The following is a 22,261-nucleotide window of genomic DNA, read 5'->3' on the forward strand; positions in this document are numbered from 1 at the left end:
CTTTCTCTCCCGTTGCTCTCCGATGTAGAATGCGGAACGCACAGGAACGCGAACAACTTCGGGATCGAATTTTCGGAGAGCCTGCGAAAGCCGCGAAACGCAAACAGCGGACGGAATCCCGGAAAAATGGCTGATCCGGCCCACGATCCTGAAAGAGAATCTCTTCGGCCAGGAACGCTGCCATGCTGGCATCCCTGATGCTGTATAGTCTGATCCCTCTGGCTCTCTGGCCGCTGGAAATTAGTGCAGGGCATGATTGTTGCGCCGACGTTGCTTGCCTTTTATTGCGAGCTGAGTCTGAAACTGATTAGAGAGTTAGCTGGGAATTTTGAGGTTATGGTGTGAGGAGCGGGGATCGAATTGTTAGGTGGATTAGGCGGGGAGAGTGCGTTGCGATGATGGTGAGAATTTTGGACTTTGGTGGAGTCGGTAAACGACTGCGGATGTGTTTGTGCTTTTAGAGTTTCCTGTGAAAGTTTATTCAATGTTGGCAGGTGTGGTAATCATTTAAGTAGATAGAGCAGGGCGTCGAGTTGGGTGAGCTTCTGTTAAATTTTCGTTGTTCCGCGGGTTTTTTAAGGTAGCTTGAGGATTTTGTGAAATTTAATTACACCGGAGATCCTTTACAATGCGTATTTTAATCATTTGTGTCAGAGTTTCTGCGGAATTTTCGGGTGTAATTATTCTGGACATTTTCGGAATTTCAATAACCTGCGGAAGCTTAGTGGAATCTTGCCTTTCAATTATTTTGGAGAGATTCTACGGTACTTTAAGAATTTCAGACAACTTCTGTGAAATGTTTAATTACTTTAATTACTGTTTTGATCTTTTACAGTATTTTATGTATTCGTGGAAGCTCCATGGAATGTTGCATTTTAATTATTTTGGAGATTCTCTTCAGCGTTCTAATCATTTTTTATTGGTTCTATAGAATTAAATTTTTAATCATTTTTAGAGATTTGTACAGAATATTGTGTTTCAATGATTTGCTAAAGCTTTTACAGAATATTGTATTATAATTTTCGGGAGCTTCTCTGCAGATTCATATTTAGGGTAGTAATTTCGAAGGTTTTGTTAACTATGAATGGATACGCATCCGCAGTTTAGTTATTATGGATACAATTAGACCGCAAATACAGAGGATTACGTTGAAATCATCGACACAGGATTCACAGACGCTGTTTCGGATGATCAGGATTTATCGAATACAAGTTTACTCGACAAGACTATTAATTAACAACAATATTGATGGCCATTAGCTTACACATAGAACCAATGCGTGTAATTGATAGTTAGGCTTTTCCTCGTGGTTGGTAAGTTCAATCATAATTTTACTTTTGTGACCAATTTAGTTGCATATATACCGTAAACAATTTTTATACTTTGACAAATTTATTCATAGACTACATCTCAATGTCTTTTGTACATGATCTCTCTACAATAATTGTATTAATCAACGATATAAAAACTGCCAAATCTCACTCCAGTGTTCACGCGTAATACAAAGGGATCATGCAGGGACTATTCAACGATTAAATGAACAACAAAAGATACGGTCGAATTTGAAACACAAAGGATACATTCACTCAAAGCATCGTCAGTAAAACCTGTGTCTAAAACGTTCATGTAATCAAACACAATCAGCTAATTTCCGATTCTACAATCAAAGTCCAAAATAATGCACATTGTGCACTGCAATTTATTTAGAGATTACAGCAATGTTTAAATTTAATTTTTCTCGATTGCATTATGGTCCAGTGATGAACACAGAAACCTCCAATTTTGTTGGACAACAAAACAACAGCTCTTTATTTGCCAGGAAACCAGATAAATTAACAATAACCGGTCTAACAATAACTGGATTTAGTGCAGGGGGTTAAGCGGCATCCCCAACGCACTCTCCGGAAGCGCGAATCTTCGGAAACTGAAATCGAGCGCGATAAAAGTCGTTTCCAGCGACAGAGAGCCGAAAGCTTGACGAAACCAGAAAGTCGACAACGAACGCAGACGAAAGACGACGAAAACGAAAACGAAGAAGAAGAAGAAGAAGGCGAATACGTCAAAGAGAACAAAACGAACAAGCCGGTATAAGGCTGCACGCCATTCACGCGTCGCGAGTCGTCGTACTCGAAATATCTGCTCAAGCTCATACGCAACCCCCAACGAACCCCTTTCCACCCTTGGAATACCAAAGAAAAAAAGACAACCTTCCCCCACCCCCCACCTCAAGCCCCTTCGGATCCAATTTTTAGACTAACCAATTGTATCGTTATTAAAAAAAAAATGAAGGTTTACTGCTCGTCGGTTTCAGGAGTGACAAAACACGCAAAGCGAACAGAAAAAGCGAAAAAAATACAAAGCGGACTGTTTCGAAAAAAAAAAAATAAAATGGCCGACGGAAGGTTGTAGCAGCTCTGTCGTAGCGATAATAACGTTAACTCGGTGTTTAAGACTGGTGAAAACTGCGCGAAAGCCAGCCAGGGTGTTACTTAACCTGATGTACAGAACTGTTAAGAAAAAAAAAAACAAATTATATATATATGAACACGTAAATATATATATATATATATAAATATATAAATATAAATAAGAGGAGGAGAAACAAATTCGTACACACAGACTGGCAGAGAGAAAGGATCATGAAAAGGTGGCGGTATATACATATTATACATATTAAATAATAATACATACACAGGTTCATAAGCACGCGGCAAGAGAGGAATGGCCGACGGAGACACTCGGCAACGGTGAAAGTAGATATTTTTTAAGGGTGTCTTCGAGCGAGCTAGAGACAGCCGCCGTTAATCCATTATCGAGTGTGCGTAATCGTCGTCTAACAGAGTTTTAAGCGTTCGATCGGTGTGCTCGAGGCTTCGCCAGACCCGGGATCACTCTCTTCTACCATCGATCCCTTTAATGGACGAACCAGCTACCTTTCCAACGAACTTCTACCCGTCTACACGCTCGGAGCGAATGCCAGCCTGAGATGCAAATTTCAAAGTCGTCCGGGGATTGCGGAGAGCTCGGGTCTCGCGAAACGAACGACACGTGGAGGCCCGCGAAGGCTGACACTCATGTATGTAGGTACTAAATTATGCGATCTGGTGTTTGGGGCCTTGTGGGCCCTCGTTCATCCCGCCAACGTTGCCTCGGGTCTTGGGACTGTCTTTCGGAAGCTGCACCTCTCATGGAAGCTAGGTGTTCTGAAATGTTTTTGGAAAATTATTTGCTACGAGTGGAACGTAGACTGTGAATCTTCAAAAATTTTCCAAATCAAGTGTGAGATGTTATAAAAATAAATTTGCTCTTTTAATAATTTCTTCTTTCCTTCTTTTGTCTTTACGGTTTTATATTGTACCTACTCGTTTCGTTATTAGGCAGTTCTTAATGAGAGCATAAAATCCGCAGTCTATTATGCAAGGAAGAAGGTATCGCGTACAGCGATACTAAAAATTAGTTCCTGTTTTTGCAACTCAGACATAGAGGCGCGTAAAGACGTCATCTGGAAATTCAAGCATTTTACCGTCGATCGATAAAATCATCAGACAAAGTAGCTACCAAGTTGGGAGGCGACTTTTCCACTAAGAATCTAGATACCCGAGGCAACGTCGGCCGCGATAGGTCGATCGGACTTGACGTAATAAAGGAGCCGTTAATCTAGCGTTAGGATAACGAGTTACGGTAAGTGGATGGAAGCGTGGGATGCGGCGGAAGGATGCAGCCTGGAGGAACACACCTGGAGGAGAGATCAGGGACCCGGTTTGACCTGGTTTTCGTCTTCCTGTCGCGATCGCCGTGCCGAATCGACTGACTTTCAGTCGAACTGTGTTTGCTGGATCTTAAAGATCGCCTGGGTCCGTCGATCGCCGTCGTGTTTGAAGAATAAGCGAACATTTACTTCAGGTTTGTCGAAGGCCAGCGAAATTGATCATCAATCGGCAGGCGATTAGGAGCCTTAGGCTAGCATCTTTCCGAGTTCGGAACGTCGGATCGTGTGCTCTCATTAGATCACCTCTACACACACACACACACACACACGCGCGTACACGCGCGACACAGCGATAGGGGACACTCTAGACGACAGGCGGTTACCTTCCGGACGTGTTTTTACAGGGTACGCTGATTCGCGGTGGTCGATTTTGTGTAATTTGAAACAGTGAAAACATTATAATAATGTAAAGATATACTGTTATATTATTCTCAACCTCTTAAACATATTAAGAGAGAAAATAAATTTCTATTTCTCTCCAGTCTGTTGCGATTCAGGAAAAATTTCTTTTGCATTAATTGCGCGACGTAGGAATCAGATAGGAATTTATTTCTAATGATCACACATTTTTGAGATGCATTCAGTGAATCTTAATGGAGCAAGGTCCGAGTCGGTGCGTCAAAGTGTTAGAGGATATCGCCGATACGTATCTTTGACCGACGTTGACATTACCAGACGTGTGACATGTAAATGTTCATATCTCTTGGTTCCCAGCCTCTGAATACATGTCCGAAATATTGACCTGTATGCAACGATAACGTGTGATTTTCAATGAAGACGCGGGTGATTCCTAGCGAACTGTCGGACGGTATTGATTTCGTTGACCATCGCGAATCAGTCCGAGAATTATAGAGGAATGAAGATCGAGAGAGAAATCCTTTCCAGCCTCCAGCTACACGAATTGCATCCTCCTCTGTGTCTCTCCGATGTTGATTTCAATCGTTACGTTATGTTCCACGCGATTGTGTCCGCAAAAGGTCCAATTTTTAATTATATGGCACTATATGTTCCTGTTTTGGAACTGATGGTTCATGTAATTGTATATTGTTGTGAATATAGGACCATCTTTCGGCATTACACAATTTTTATATCACGAAATATATATTCTGAGGCTTGGAGGGGGTAGACCACTCCCTTCGGGGCGTTACCTGACCTGCGGTGGGGATGACCACGCCTACAGTGGGAGTTACTCTTCCGCGGAGGGGATAGCCACGCCTGTGAAGGGCGTTACAATCCTTGGGAGGGGATAGCCACGCCTCCAATAGGCGTTTCTCTTCCTAGAGAGTACTGTCACACCTAGAAGGGGGCGTTACCAATTCCTGGAGAGTATAGTGACGTCTCTAACAGGCGTGACCACTTCCTAGCAAGTTCTGCCACGCCTCCAAAGGTACGTCACCAGTCTCACGCCGAAAATAAAAGCTCCATAGCCTGTTTCAAGTCCTCCATTCGTTCCAACCGCACCAGATCGAAAATTTAACTGCCAAAAATTGTACTATTCCACAGAAAAAATTCCCCCGTCGACCCAATTATCAGAGAAGCAATTACATACACTTCCACCGCTGCATCACAATTCGCAGTGTCCAGGATCGTTCAGTATCGCACGCGATGCACAAATACACGCGCTGAAACTTTCACGATCGTCTCTCCGCCACCGACCAACCATAATTTAATCCCGGGGAAGCAGGTTTTTTCGAGTTACGAGGCGGTCCAGATTATCCCGCACGAATTAGTTTTATGATCTCCAGCGAAATTCATCTCGCCCCCGGACGACATCGCCGGGCACGTTTTATCTCGTGCCTTTCTCGGACATGCTGTTTTATCGCGAATCGAATAGAGAACTATTCCCACGAATCTCTGCTCTCGTCTCCGCCGATTCGGAGCAGGTAGGCGTTGCACGGCGAATTTGATGTATTTTCGCCGGATTAATTCAACACCCGACTGATCGACGCGTTTCAATCTCTCCTCTCGCGTCCCGTTCGCCGAGGATTTGTCCCTGTTCCTCCCGATATAACCGATAATTAATTTATCGCGGACACACGTCCCACGCGATCGGCGAAAAGGAGAAACACGGGGAGAAGATTCTCGCACACACACATTGCTAAACGTCGACTAGCAAATAAACGATCGCTAGACGGCCACGCTTTTTGCCGACTTCGAATCCAATTTCTGTTTCGGCCCAACGCTTTCTCTCGCTCCGCGGCTCATCGCATCCGAAACTTCGCGCTGGAAAAGTGACGAAAAATATAAGTGCAAATTGTTTTTCGCTTCGAACGGCCGCTCGATCGATTGCCACTTCTGGCGTCCGGCTGGACTTTTGCTTTTTCTTCTGCAAATATGCTCGAACTCCGACTGGCAAATACAGTAAACTTCCGAATAACGAAATCGAAAGAGATATTTAAAATGATCGTGTATTTGCGTTTCGCTTGGCAGCAAACGTACAACAAATCTGCGAAGATTGTTTAAATTTACTTTAAAGAGTTTTAGGGTAGTAATTGCTAGACTGTGGATATTGGTGCAAAATCAAATTTGCTAAAGCGAGTTGATAGAAACTGGAATGAAGTAGACAGTTACTTCCTTTTGACCATGTTGAAAAATTTATGGTCAAAGTGTTAAACAATTTTTTGATCGTGTTAGACGGGAGTCTACTGTATTCGAGATCGACTTGCTGAGTGAATCGACGCATTTTGCCAGGGTTTTGTTTCCCTTTTTGTTTGTAAGGCTTTTGCAGGAAGGCGTTCTTTTTTCCCCCCTATTCTTCGCACATCTGTCGATAGCCCGGGGATCAGTGTCCGCCGCAATGGAATTACACCGCCCACGCATCGAAACGTTCGTGATAGCGCAATTACTCACCTCCGCGATTGATTCGCGGATACGCTCGCCACCCCGGGGATTCAATTGCTCGCGACTTCGCGAAAACATCCCGGGAAATGTACACCCGGCACGCGAAGATCGATTCCACCGCTGTGAACAACCGTAACCGAGCGCTGTCCGGATTTCAGTGACCTTTTTCGGGAATGATTGAGTGCGGGCTGTAGGATTTTATCGGTGCCGCCGCTGCCGAGCTGATTGTTCATTTCTTATTCGGATTTTCGGGCGTCGTTTCAAGTCGTCGGTGTGGAGGAATTCAAATTTTTCAGGAAGAAGATCAAACATTACCAAGTCTGGCTATTGCTGTCTGAATCTACTGTGATATAATTTTAAAACTGGAAGCTGCGCGTGTATTATTTGTAGGCAGCGGATTTTATGCATTCATAACGAAAATAAAAACAATTAACAAACCGGAAGGATTTAACCCCCGGAAGACAGTTCCCCCAACCCCCAAGAAGGGGGTTTGCGCCGTGTAAAACTTTCTCTAAGAATCTAAAACGTATCAAAAGATATAATTACACACGTGCCATCGATCCCACAACAACGTGCTCCCATAACCACCTCAAAACCAGTTCCTCCAGGAGATGGGGACCCCCATACAACAGGTGGTTGCACCTTAGAGAGCATGATCAGCTTCCTAAGCGGCGTCGAAACGGAATTGCTGGCAGAGAAACGGGGGAATCGTATTCCGGAAGACAATGTGGGCCGCGCGAGGGCGTCAGAACCGGAAGCGGAAGCGAGCAAGATTTCGTTCGGACGCCCGGTTGAAACCCCCGTGTGAATCTCACGGAATTGGTTCGCGCGTACGCTGCTGGTTCCCATTGAATCGCGGCGAAATCGCATCGACGGTGAAACCTTTCTTCCCTTTGGCTGGTAACGAGCCGCGCGCGGGCCCGGCCCTCGTAGCTGAAAGGGCTGAAAGGGCTTGTTGTCGCCGGCACAACGGGGATAATCACTATTTGCCGGGCTACGCGTCGGTCCGCGTGACAGGAATCGAACCCTGGTCTCCTCGTCCTGGCTCCTCTATCTCTGTCTCTCTCGGACTTCGGGGGACAACGCCCTGGCACCCCGGTAAACACGTCGATTGTTGTCCCGCAGTCATCCAGCCCCCTTGTTCCACCTTTTTGACCGCCTGTCCCCGTGTTTTCGGACACGCGAGCCTCCGACACCGTTCGCCGAGCCCTATTGTCCACTCGCAGCAGCCTTTACAAGCCGCCTGCCACTCTGGCTCTGGTTCGTTTGCTTTCGAGATTCTCCCCCTGCTGTACGTAGAGTCGTTAGTCGATGTCAGAAGGATTTGTTTTATTTATTTATTTATTTGCTTATTCGATTGCTCGTGACATTGTGAAACTGTAGCGTTCTTCGTGGAAGATTGAAGTAAACTGTCCGCGATTGCTCTTTCTCTTCCAATCACATCTTTTTAATGTGTAACGAAATGCTTGGACTCAATAGGGACTCAATCCTCACTCACATGTCATTATTTGTTCTGTCTTAATGACGTTTACGTGTCAAGACACTCCTCCTAAGACCCGTTAGGATGTGAGCCACTCCCTTTAGGAACGTTACCCAGCATGCGGAAGGGATAGCCACGCCGCTAGTGGGCGTTACACTTACCGAGAGGAGGTAGCCACGCCTCTAATGGGCGTTACACTTACCGAGAGGAGGTAGTCACGCCCCTAGTGGGCGTTACATTTACTCAGAGGGGGTAGCCACGCCCCTAGTGGGCGTTACATGTACTCAGAGGGGGCAGCCACGCCCCTGGTGGGCGTTACAGCCCAGCTCCTTTAGAAACAAAATTTTGTGCGAGCTTGATAACATCATTTACCATTCGGAATCGTGTTTTAAACGCTTTTTTATAATTGTACCCACCCCTACTTCCACGAAATTATCTATTCATAATACTTTGTGTATACTGATACTACAGGAAGCGTAATCATAATTCTGGTGTTGTTTTAATTTATTTCCGACCGCGGTCGCCGAGTCTAGATACAGCAACTCACAGCCCGGGGTGATCGATCAATCGCGGCTCACCTTGCTCGTTGCCCAAAAATAATTAGCTAATTAACAAGGCAGACGCCCGCGACGGCATGTCGAGATAATGGACAGCGTCGCAACGAAAAACGTATTTATTTATTAATGAGGAACGGTGTCCGGAGTATCGCGTAACGAGCGGTCGCGAACACACCAGGTTTTCTATGTATTGTTCGTCACCGTCAGGCGAAAATCCCTGTGCATCCGATGAATCATTATTTTTAACAATGCGCTCGCTCTCTCTCTCTCTCTCTCTTTCTTTTTCTCTGTCTCTCTCGCTCTCGGTCGCGGTCGAACGATGAATGCGATCTCTGCTCGGGCGAGGATTGCAGCTCTGCGATTAGCGATAAGTTATGCACGCGGCAACCGACCGTGATAATTATTTGCGCGGCGTGATGGTTATTGGCGCGTGAGGATTTAATTATTTGCTGGTTCGGCTGGTCTCGCCGAAATTTCGCCCCTGTTGCGGACCCGATTACCCGGCGGGCTTTCAATTTTCGATTTTCTTAACATTTTTCTGCATTTTTTTACCGGGTATACTTTTTGTAGGGGGGCCTCTGGTTATGAGAATTATTTAGATTTTTCTTCAGAGTTGAATATAAACTGTGATTCATATTAAATTTTACAATATAAATTTTCTAAGGTTCTGAACGATGAAAACATGACTTTTTATTACTCACGTTGGCTAGATGATGCTCTTTCAGATTTCATAATTGGCAGAAGTACGTGAAAAGGTAACTGTAAAAATGAGCAAGCCGAGATAAATCTGTCACAGAGAGACACTGTCGTATTTAATTCTTAACGGAGGCATGAGCGAACAAACATGAGCGTTACTACAGTATAGTATTCGATGAAAAGCGTTCAATTTCGGAAATCCATTTTTTTATGATTGCTCGAGGTATTTCGCTGAATCAAAAAACACTCGTGTGCCCGTGTACGATTCTACATTTTTAAAGCCGGAAAATTTAATTCTAGGATTAATCAAATAGAAGAGCCGATGTCCGCATAAAATTCCGCAGTCTACCGGTGAGTTTCGGTGCTCGTAGCCGCGCTGAAATTTTAACGATCCCAATCAACAATATAACATGAATGTTTGAAGACGTATCACGGGTCTGCGGATGCTCGCTGTTGGATAGAGATGTCACTTTAAATAATCTATCGCTTCTATTCTGAACGACACCACCACCGACAGACCTCGGTCCACACGATTCTGTTGGATATCGTGCGAGTTTAATTTAAATGTATAATAAATGCCGCCTGATTGACAATTCGATTGCCGATTTTGCGCAACCACTTCGCTATGGAACTGCTAAGTATATTTATCCGAGCCCCTGTCGATTTCCCACTTACTTTTTGAAAGATCACTAACGTGATAATTCTAATAGAATTTACTAGCTTTTTTGGAATATCTTTGAAGAAAGATACGCGAAACCCAAATTAAATCAAGCTTCGATAAAACTGGTTACTGTTTAACATTAGGTTTACGGGACCCGTCAAAATGACGGGTTCTAGTATTTTTAATTCAAAATTATGAAGATTCTAAGGATGCATACGTGGGAAATTATCTAGCAAAATTTATTTCTTTGAGTATATATTATTTTAAAAGTATTGCTAAAAATGTGGGTAGCACGTTCTTGTCATTTTTCTAAAGTAATGCAAAATAGTCACTTTTAGTGCTCCGTAAACCTAGTGTTAAGCAAATCAAAAATTTTGCTAGACTCTTCAGATATTGTCAAATATATATAAAACATTCGCAAACCTCAATGGTATTACAGAACAGTGGACCTTTCCTCGAAAACAGGAAGCAATCACAGGTGCTCCGTTCTAAGATCAATAGAGGCTCTCTTTACATTTATTCGTTGGCCAGCAATCGTTTCTGCGAAGTCAAAGAAAGTTGTACAACCACTCGACCGATTAATCCAAGAAAGAAATTCTACTCTGTCGGTAGCCGGGACTCTTGACTCTGCGAGGAAGAATGAAAATTTCCATGAGAATCCAGAGGCCGGGCGAAACTTTCAATTCTCGCGGCGGCGCCTTTGCGAGCGCGGCCGGCCCAAAGAAAAAGTAATATCGGTGTTCATCAAGAAATCGTATTCCGGGGGTACGGTGTATTCTCAGTGGCGGTGCTGCGCGATATTTCTCGCAGGATTGGCAAGCAACAGCTCCGGGCCGATGAATGACTTAATATTACCGGGGGCGCGGTATTCATCAGCCACGGGACTCGGCGAGCGATAGATTATCACGCCGAAGATTGACGTATTCGCTCGAGCAGTATTCGCTGCGTCTGCGACAACGTTTACCCGGTGTCCCACTCGGATATCGAGTTTCCACGGCGACGGACGGATCCTCGGGAAATGTAACTAGAATGTTTATAGAACCAGACGGAATTACACGCCCGCCCTGACTCGCCTGCGCCGGGAGACCCCCGTTGATCGATCCATTGCACGCGAAATTGCCCCGCGACTAAATGCAGATTTGTAACCTAGAAAGAAATTAGCAACGTTCAGGTTATCGATACTTAGAGGAAAATCACTCTTTCGACGGAAATTGTGGTACTTTTTCGTGATCTGCAAATTTGGGTAATTTAATCGTGCTGCCTTGAAGAGGATATTGATTTTGGAAAATAACAGCGGATGTAAGAAAATAGCAGGCTCTCAGGGTTCCAGGATTTTCGGTATCAGGTCCGGTTAATGGTTGGAACCCATCCAAAAATTCTATTCTCATTTTTCCACGCGACACCGCTGGCTTCGTTATTTCCGGAAACGTTTCCTGCTCGGCTCTCCCATTGTAGTCTACCCGTGGTATTATGGGGTCATTATGGCACGTAGAACGCCGGTGGACGGTATCCCCCATTGGCGGATTCCTAGAAAAATTGCCAGGAGCTTTTGCATTCTGGCTCTCTGGTATTTTTTAATTGTGACCTGAAAATGGGTCACGATAGAGTAAGACCACTTCGCATTGTCTGTAGAAGCAGTATGTGTACACGAGGTCAGACATAATATTTTCGATCCTTTAACCAGCGAACTGTGTTTGACGAGTATACTCGTCACGAATAAATGGCAATATTTTGTGTCATGACGAGTATATTCGTCATGAAGAAATGGCAATATTTTGTGTCATGACGAGTATGCTCGTCAAAACAGCTGTAATTCAAACAGCGGTTAATTTTTGCGACGCAACTTAGGTACACATTTTTCAAAGAGGTCGCAACAGCTAACTGGTTAAGATTGAAGTCGGAATAAGTGCTGATCTATGAGCTTCTAATTTTTAGTCCACCATACAAAAATCCTCTTTCGATCTCCTAGCGCCCAAACGTTTGTCCCATGAAAACAATAAGCCGCGTGAACAATTGTCCCAGCGAAGAGAACAAAAGTTCAACGAAAAATGGCAAAATTTGAAAAACGCGACAGGATAGACCACGTATGGCCTGTTTTCTCGTTGAAATGTAACTGCCAATCGCGTGCGACGTCGAGCGCGTGAAAACGCGGAAATCTCGCAGGATTGCGGAAGTTATGCCGAATTTCCCATGGTTTCGCGCGGCGGCCGCGGTGTTCGGCGATGCTATTTTCGATCGAGCCGCGACATTGCATTCGAACCGGTGTGATCAAACGGCGCAGACGACGAGCGACGATATTACCGGGATGCTGGCCGGCCGAAATGAATTTTTCCCGGGCCCCGTATCGCCGCTAATGAATATCGAAGCGACAACCGACGCGTCGCGTCGTTCGCGCGTCACAAGCCACTCTCCGGAGCCGAAGAAATATAGGAAACCGCGTGTGCGCGCGCCCGCGCGATTTTCCCGTCCGCGGCGCACCGATGTTGAATAATTTACCGGGAAACTCACGGCCGAATGTAAACACGGCGAATGCTGATGGGGAAATCTCGCTCGGACCCGTTTAATCCCGATTTTCTGCCGTGACCTCTCGTTTTTCGTCGACCCGATGCTATAGTCCACGCGTTCCGTGTGTTCAACACTTTCACTGCCGAACAAATAGCCTCAAATATTCCCCAATATCAAAGTGATTTCAAATAAAAGTTTTAAAGGTTCGGAAGAATCCTCGAAGCCCTTTAAAGCCAAAGGTAGGTCCTCGAAGCATCCTCAACATCTTCAAGTTCCTTTGAAACCAAAGATGGATCTTCGAAGGGACTTCGAGCTCTTCGGAACCGAAAACAGGTTCTTGAGGGATTTTCAAAATCTTTTGAAACCAAAGGTAGCTACTCGAAGGGTCTTCAAAGGACTTTGAATGCAAAGATAAGTTCTTAAAGGATCTTCCAAGGGCCTTTGAGAATTCTCCTTCGGAGGGCCCTGAATTCCCTTCGAGTTAAAGGTGGAACCTTGAAGAGTCCTCGAATAACTTTAAATTGTTATGTTTAAAAGAGGATAGAAATTGAAGAGAACAGAATTTGATTAAATTTTTCTGCGATATAAATTACTGAAAAATATTTAACGCCTCTTTCTTTTGGTCCGCAATAATCTACCGAGTGAAAATATTTTTCGAGACCACCTCGGAGGAGTGTGAAGGACAATAAAACTATGTTCGCATTGCGTATCCTCGCGCGAAGAATTTTGCAGCATCATTATACAGATATTCTTCAGCACTGGCGCTTGTTTGTTGACGCGCGCCTTGCGCCGACGCAGTTCAATGAATCGCTGTATTTTCATTCGGAAGATTGCGCGTCGACTGTTTACGCGCAGTTGCTCAAGTTCGCATCAGCCGGGGTCGTCGGCTGACTTCGCGGAAATTTCGATATAAATTCCCCTTTGACGGTGTCGAACGCGAACGTTCGAATCGGCGAAAAAACCGGCAAGTAGTATTTCATACATATATTCATATACCGGTACGTCAGACATCAAAACGCAATCCGGGATTTCTCGGGTTTCCAGTTGCGAGCTGTTTTGGTCTCGACTGTGTCGCGGCGCTGGATCGAGCTTCTATTTACCAATACACTTTTTATTCTTATCGAGGGTTGCGAAATGCAATAAAGAACCGCGGTGTGGAGCGTCGAAATCCTACAGGGTGCGTGAAAAACGTCTTACTAGGAAAATGAATACACGCAATTTGTAAATTTAATATTCGGTACTACGAATTCAATTTTTCGATTCAAAAAATATTCGTACTACAGGCCAAGCCTTCCAGATTCAGGCAAAAAAAAATTTTAACAAAATCGGCCGAGTAGTTTCCGAGATAAAAATTGCTAAACACTGCATCTGTCGAGAGTGATGGAATCTGGGGTGAATAGGGGATGCGAGACACCCTCTGTCTTGGCGTAATGAATATTATGGTTGTCGGGAAGTGGAAATAGAATTCCAGTGATTTTGCAACGGAGAGACACGCGAAATTGCAAGAGGTGAGGGGGCTGCAGATGTAGAGGGGGTTGAAAGGGGTGTTTCGATGGGATCGTGACAGGCGAGCGTCAGTTTCTCGACACGAGGTTCTTCGGGGATCATAATCGTCGGGGAAAGAGGGAGGGGAATGGAGTGGAAAAGAGCGTGGAAACAAGAGAGAAAGAACTGAGGGGGCGAGAGGGGGTGAGAATCGAGGACAGACGTATCGATCTCGTTCGACCCTCCCTTCGACCGTAAAACCCGCTGCGGAGAGAGTTACGATTCACATCCACCAGTAACAGCCGCACATGTACACGGAAACACATACACAGAGGCATATACAGACACTGGTATATCATTCGTGCACACGTACACAAACGTCCATTGACATTCATCCATACGCAGCATCGCGAAACCATACTTCTCTCTCTCTTTTTCCTTGTCTCCCTTTCTTTCTTCTTTATTTCTGTTTCTCTCAGACTCTAAATATATATATATGTAAGCATATATATTGTATATGAGGATCTATAAATATATAAATACACTTGTAATACGTACATACACACACACCCGCATACACACAGGCTCATGTACACACGATGTTCCGAACGATTGAGCAATACGATTTGTATTACCGTGTATAACGTAATGTATTCGATTCTGCACATGTCGTACGTACTTTGGATGTAGCGAAGGATTTTTCACGACTGATATGAGATTAAAGAATAAAAATAGCTTTTCTATTAACCCGGGCTTTTCTTGTTCGTCCACCCTTCACCAACTCTACGATTTTCCTTTATTCGACTTTCAAGAGCATGAAGAAGTTGCTGCAGCTGACTCCAACATTTGGCGTTCTTCTGATTTTTATACAAGCATTTTCAATCCCAACTCAAAATCAATATTTTCTTTAGACTTTTATACTTGATCCACTAATTTTTCACTTATAATTTATTGAATTAAACCCTCACAATGCAGACAAGAGAAATATTTGCATTACAATCGGGAGTTAAAACTTGAGGACCACAGGAGCTACAAAGATAAAAATTAAGAAGCAATCTCTAGGTAAGTACTCAATTTTTTCGTTCCTAAAAGAAGATTAATTTAGACGCTGATTTGTACTGAGATTGAGCGATGCACCTCGAGAAAGAAAAGCAGCATTATCAGTAGCACTAATGTCTCAGCACTTGCATCGTGCAGAAACGTTTAAAAAAACGCAACGATACATGAACTTTAATAGCATCATGCTCCAGCTTTCTTTTAACTTGCCGGGGACAACTCGCGAAGCTCGCTAAATTTCATTTAAGGCCGATAGCTGTAGATTCCGTTCTAAAAATGCATGCTTGCAGTTATTAAACAGGCCGTTGTCGCGGGACAGTTTCCGTTTCCACGTAGCTCGCTTAAAAATCCGAAACTGCGCGTTACAGCGTTATTGCAGAAGGACTCCTTTGCATAGTCGGTCGTTGCACCGCCTGCAGCGAGGCGCAGTTTCTCCTTGCCGGTCCTTCCTCGCTTTGTAACGTCTAAGAACGAGGCAAGCCTGGACACGTGTACACGCGTATACATATATATGCACACCGTTTTCCCAGAGATTCCTTTTCAGGTTTCTCCAAGGAGGAAGCTGGAGGAGCTGAAGGTCCGGCGTTAATTTTTACAAGTCGGCCGACGAGTTCAAAGCGCTGCTTACGCTCCGCGCGTTAATTGCAACGGCCGGGTAGCAGATTCGCCGGGGGATTTCATTTTTACAGTGGAGCCGGATATAAGGAGTTCTTAACGCGCCAGGATTAAATATGCTCCTTTCGGATCGCGCGATAATACTCGCAGGTGTGCCGCCCTCGGTTCCGATTAAAGGAGCCTGTTCTTTAAATATTAAAAGTTGCTTAATCTTCAGAGATTAACTTCACGAATACCGTGTTTTCCGTTGCGAAACTGCGCGTTGGTTTCCACTGCGATTTTCTACAAACTTCTATCACCTTTCAATTATATTGCGCAGCAATCAAGCCTAGTAATTTAAAGAATTTTAAGCCTGTAACACAGGAGGAATATTTTAATAATTGTACGCACAAAAATTAGTTTAATAGTCACGTCACAGAATCGCCGTTTCTGGCTCCGCCAGCTGTTTTGATCGACCAGAATTCGGGTTCGAGCTGCGTTAGTCGATGGCAAACTTTTGGAAAATTGGCCCATGCATTTCTGAGTCCCTCGGAAAATTGGCTCTTGCATTCTTAAGGCTCGACGACTATTATGGCCCGTGCACTCCTGAAGACTTTGGAAAATTGGCCCTTTGCAATCCTAGGTGCCATTGGAATACTAAATATTTGCGTTCCTGGGTGATTTCGATTTCTGGGGCTTTTCGAAAGATTGAACGTTGGTATTCTTCTAGTCTCCGGTGTTAGTCCTTTACAACGGTAAAATCTTTGAGGAAATGGTCCGTACATTTTTCAGATCCTTGGAAAATTCACAGCCTTGGAATTGGTCCTTTACAGTCTTCAAACCCGTGGATATTCGATCCCATGGCAAAATTGTCCCTTGGATTTCTGGTATCCTCGGAAAATTGCCCTTTGAATCCCTAGGATCTTTAAGAAATTGGTTGAATTTCTGAGGTCCTTGGAAAATTAATTTTTGGAATCCTACGATCCTCGGAAAATTCAAACCCCTGGAATTGATCCTTCGCAATAATTAAATCCATGGAAATTTGATCCCATAGGCAAATTGGTCCTTGACTCTCCAGAACCCTTGGAAAATTCGTTCCTTGCATTTCTTAAGTCCTTGGAAAATTCACCTTTGGATTCCTAAGGCCTGTGGAAAATTGATTCGTTGTGTTTTGTATGTCCTTGTATTCCTAGACTCCTTTATAAACCGATAATAAATCTTTCTGTAAGCGAACAACTGATAACTGAGTTCCCCTCCGATCGTACACTCGCAGTATACACGGTACTAAAAATAATTAAATACGAAACTCGACGGAGCCCATCGGAAATTGGACAGTTTACGACAGGGAAAAATAGGTTCGCGTTGCAGGTCGCTGTAGTGGTGTAGGTACATGCCATAACGAAGCAGAAGGACTCTATTAGACGGCGATACAGGAAACGGAATTCCAGCGACTGTACCTGAGGAAGAGAACCTGGCGCGGAAAGGACATTCCAAGCGCGGATATTAAATCGTCGCGCGGAATCATAAGCAGGAAATGAACGGTAACTCCGGCGATATTTATTTCGTTCGTGTCCACCCATGTGATCGTTGTTTATGGGACTTTCTCAGACACGGTCGTCGTTAATTTTCAGTCGACAGTTCGCTTGTTACGTTTCCACCTTCCCAGACCCCGTCCCAGAGCGGCTGATAAATTTTTTCGGGCAAATATTTAATTTCACAGTACGTTTAACGCCCGTTCCCGATTAGCAGTCTCGAAAGCACGAACTAATCGAAATGTAGTCGATAAATCGACCAATATGTCCGGGAAATAATGGCCGGCCGTTTTGCTCGAGACACGCGAATTTAAGCTAGATTTGCGACCAGGAAATAACCCTAAACACACACTCACGTGAGCACATGTAAAATTAAATGAAGTTTATTTAGAAACTACAGACTAGGACTGTCTGCATTTATGAATTTTTATCTCGGCAATTACTGAACCGATCTCACTGAAATTTTTTTCATTTTAATCGAGAAGGTCTGGACTATCGTGCTAACATTTTCGTTTTTAATTGGACAATTAATTTTTCTGTTCAGAAATCCTACGTTTCTTCGTCGATACGTCCTTCAATATTAAATGCTTCAAAACATAATAAAATGTAAAGAAAAAGTATTTAAATATTTTAAAAAATATGCGCATGTTCTCTGAAGTCTCTACTATAAAACAAGCTTCGGTTAAAAAACGGCTCCAGTCTCTGAAGTTGAACTGTTCGTTTTAAGCAAGAGGAAACAATTCTGCCGGACAGTGAATCCGCTCGGCTGCGCATCTTCCTTTTACACCATGGTGGATCGCGTCCGCGTCTCGGTGAAATTCACCGTGAAAATAATTGGCTGGCGCGCGCAAGATTCTGCATGCGAGCCGGGGACCGGGGATTGATAAAATCGCGGCGATAAAAGTCCCATAGGGGTGTGGGACCTCGTCGATGGGCCACGCGTTCCGAGGCGGCCAAACAATCACTGGGAAGTGGCTCGGCGACCGTGGAATCCTTCGGAAAGGATGAAAACGATGATCCTGAAATAGTGGCGCTGCGAGTCCCCTTCAATTTCCATTTTTCCTCGGTCCTCAAGGATTCGACTTGCGGACCACGACGACGACGGGAGCTTTCCCGACACTAAACAAGGAAACCTGAATTGGTAATTCAATTGCCTTCGCGAAACGCAATTTTTGTAAACCCACTGCTATTTCATCAAATCAAAAATATAGCCTCGTGCTAGTCCCGAATAGTTCGCGTCCGTGGAAAATTGTATTAATTTGTTATACATGCGTCGTTTCCCCGGTCTCCAATCTATTCGCGCAAAGTGAATGCAGCGTGAGAAATGTGCAGCGATGACGTGCTAGAATTGAGTTTCGCTAGGATATAACGCGAAAGATTGTAGAACGGCTTCTTTCCGCTAGACTGACCTGCCCAGAACAGCTCGAGTTTATCATATAAATGTTGCGAACACGCATTCTTACTTATTCCATTAATTCTCCAACGGCGAGCGTCTAACGGCGACGCGGCACGTCGTCGCCGAATTATTTATGTCTCGAGTGCAACGATTGTGCAGTTGCAGCATTTAAAAATCCTCGGGAGCCTGTAAAACGAGGACATTCTGCAGTAGAGGTTCGTTTGATGTCAGTTTCAATCTACTGAAACCACTGGCAAAGCGAATTTTATTTAACTTTGACTGTTCAGAGCTTGTCGAGTCCCTAACGCGTTCTACATAAACTGTTTGAACCTTCCTGAACTTGTTCAAACCAGTCTGAATTTGTCTGAACCACATTGAACCCACCTGGGCCTGTTTGGCCTCGCCTGAACCCGTATGAACAAGATTGGACCTAATAGAACCTGTGCGAACCTGTTTGTACTAGTTTGAACCTGTTCGAACCATTTTGAATTCGTTCCTCGGAAATCGTTCAAGCCTAAATAAGCATGTTTCAACTCATTCAAACCAATTTGGATGGAATCGAACCTGTTTGGACCTACTGAATCACTTTGAACCTACACGAATCACGTTAGACTTGTTAAACATGAATCATTTGAACCAAAATAAACCTGTTAGACTTCGCCTGAATCTGTTTGAATCCGTTCGAAGCAGTTTGAAACCACTAAATTCACATCGTCCAGCATTTAACTAAAAGTATTACCAACTATTCATAACTCTCGCCCAATTTTTCTATATTCAAAATCAAATGAGGTACTCAGAATTCGAAAATAAAATAAAATCAGAATTCGACTATCGATCGAACTGCAAGTATCCCGCAAGAACTGCAAGATCCCGTGGACGAGCTGAAAGAATAGTCAGTCGCACGTTCGGCGAATGGCCGAGAAATACGTGGCGCGTATTTTCGAAATCGTAAAGTTAACGAGAGGGAAGTAAACGGGAACCGGGCAGCAATTTTCCGAAAAATTGAACAGCCCCGTCGGCGAACCAAGGCGGTCGCGGTACGCTCGTAATATTTACTTGATACTCGCATTCGCATCGACTGTAATCCAGCTTTAAAAACCGGGCGCTTCCGGAATTTTATTTTGATCCGGCAACCACCGCCGGGGCTCGGATGGCTCGCGTTTGCTGCACGATGCCTTTTTAAATTCTGCAATGGAAACTGAGACGGAGCACCGTGTTTTGGTTAAAAGAATAGCACGACCGGCAGAACAAGGATTTTCCTCTCGGAGAGTTTACACCGGGGATGTTGCCCCGGTGAAATTGAATGAAAGAATCGGCCGCTGAATGCAAAGCATCCTTAATACGCACCCTGTCGGGCGCCCTTCGTATTACACGATGCATTGTGCTATGAAATACTTTTCCAAAGGTCTCTCTGGTCGACACTATTTAAGTAAGATTTAAATTGAGTAAGCACAATCTATACAATTTAACAAAGACCGTACAAATACTGCGAATCCGCCCCTAACGCGATTAATTCGTGTGTTATACAGGGTGTGATTGGACGGATGGTACAACAGTGCAGGGGATGATTCTACATGTAAAAATAAGTCGGAAGAAACGAATAACAATTTTTCATTCGACGCCTCGTTGTTGAGAAAACCGATTTTGAAAATGCAGCAAATACGTATGTTGTCAGCTAGGAATCGTTTGACGCGTCTGACCATGGCCAACCAATTCTACTTCCTGCATATACTGAAGCACGCGAAACCGACAGGATCTTTAAACTCGATTTTCTCGAAAACCAGGCGTCAAACGAAAAAATGTTATTCCTCTTTTTCGACTTAGTTTTATATGTAGAATCATCCCCTGCCCGGTTATACCACCCGTCCGGCCACACCCCGTATAAACTGGGACAGATCAGTTAAAATAGGATTAAATCCAACAGAAATCAAATCGCAATTTTTGCCCCATGCTATATGGAAATCGTGTTGTAGGAGGGTTGACTATACAATTCCTGGAATTTCCAGTTTGGAACACGGGACCGGAGCGAAACAGTCGAGTGGAGATCAAAGCACAAAGACTGGTCGTTAGACTACTATAGGATGTTAAACACGTGGCCAGGGCCCGCTATATGTCCAGCATTCGATTAATAGTCTCCCTCGGTCCAGGTTTCGGGCGTGCGTGCGCCGTCTGTGCATGACAAGCATGAATTTCATTGACCGCGAACGAGCAACTTCTCTGACGAAAACACAGTCCTATGAAATTGAACTCACGTTGCCGGGACCGCCTGCCTCTCCCCCGCCTTTAATATCCCTTCTCATCCTTACTGCCGCGACTTCGATATTTTCTGGCAACTGTTCAACTTCGAACGAAACTACTCCGCCGAATAGAACTTAACCCGTGCCTCTCCTCCTCTCTCTCTCTCTCTCTCTCTCTCTCTCTCCCTCTCTGCCGACTCTTTCCTGCATAGAACAATATTCTTCGATATCGTCGAGAAACAGCGAAAGAGCTGCGGCTGCACTTCCCACTTGCAGTTGCACCACCGACAGGGAAACTATCCGCCGTTTCCTGTCCCTGCCATACAATCCCTCATCGATTTGAACAGTTTGTCTCGGCATCGAGTGCTCTGTCGTTCGATCTCGCGCACCCTATCTCCGAAAGTACAATCGAATAAATATAGAAAGCGTAGTTTACTGGAACCGAATTTGTATATACAAAACACCGATGACAGACTATCTTTAAGAATGAACTTGAACACCGTTGGCGTTTGGAAACGACGAAATTGAATTTAGAAACTTCATGATTCCAATAACTGTATATAGCCGTTAAATAAATAGCGCTTTTGCGAAAATGGCAAAGTTCAATAATTCGCCTAGCAGCAGAAGGCAGAGGCGAAAGTAGGCTCGGCGGGGAGTGCAGAAGCGGACCCGGGGACAAAATGCTGCGCACCATCCTCTCCCACTCATGCTCCCGTCTCCTCTTCTTCCGCCCCATCATTTCCAGATATTGCGAAGCTCTCTCCTCGAAAGGTTCAGCGAAGCAAGAACTCTGACAAGCCCCTTGCTCAGGTATTCCTTGCCCGCCTTTAGAAAAGCTACGCGGGCCGCCAACCCGACCGAATAATCCGTCAGCGAGGGATCCATGGCCGCCGGAAACGAACGTTCCCTCCGCGAATTCTACAAGGCTATGCAAATCGAACGCGAGTCGAAATCGCTGGTCATCGTATGCCGACTGCCGCCGCCGCCACTCTCCCGAAACCCCCGAAAACCGCTCCATAAAATTATTATTACTGTCGCGCGAGCCATTCGACTTTATGCGTCCCCAGCAAAATTACTGGTTCGATAAGGTTCGCCGAATCGCCTCGACTCGGTAAAATCGTTATTACCCTACCGTGAACTGTTGATTTTTATACAGCTCCGACAGACGGTGGATAAACTATTTCTACGCGGATCCGAATAGGAATCGATGCGTTAAGCGTGGCATAATTAACTTGTCAATCTTGATTCGATTCTCAGTCCTTATGTGAATTTATACGACTGCCGAGAGGCCACTGTACAACGACCGAAACAAATTTCCTCGTTGCCGATTTTTCCGAGTGAATTTTTCCGAATGAATTGGAGATCACCGGATGATACCGATGACAAGTGAACAAGGCACACATGCTCGCGGTGGAACGGTGTTCCCAGGGGCGAAAACGGACACCGTGAAAG

This window comes from Halictus rubicundus, chromosome 9 (genome assembly GCF_050948215.1).
Source record: "Halictus rubicundus isolate RS-2024b chromosome 9, iyHalRubi1_principal, whole genome shotgun sequence".
Lineage (NCBI taxonomy): Eukaryota > Metazoa > Arthropoda > Insecta > Hymenoptera > Halictidae > Halictus > Halictus rubicundus.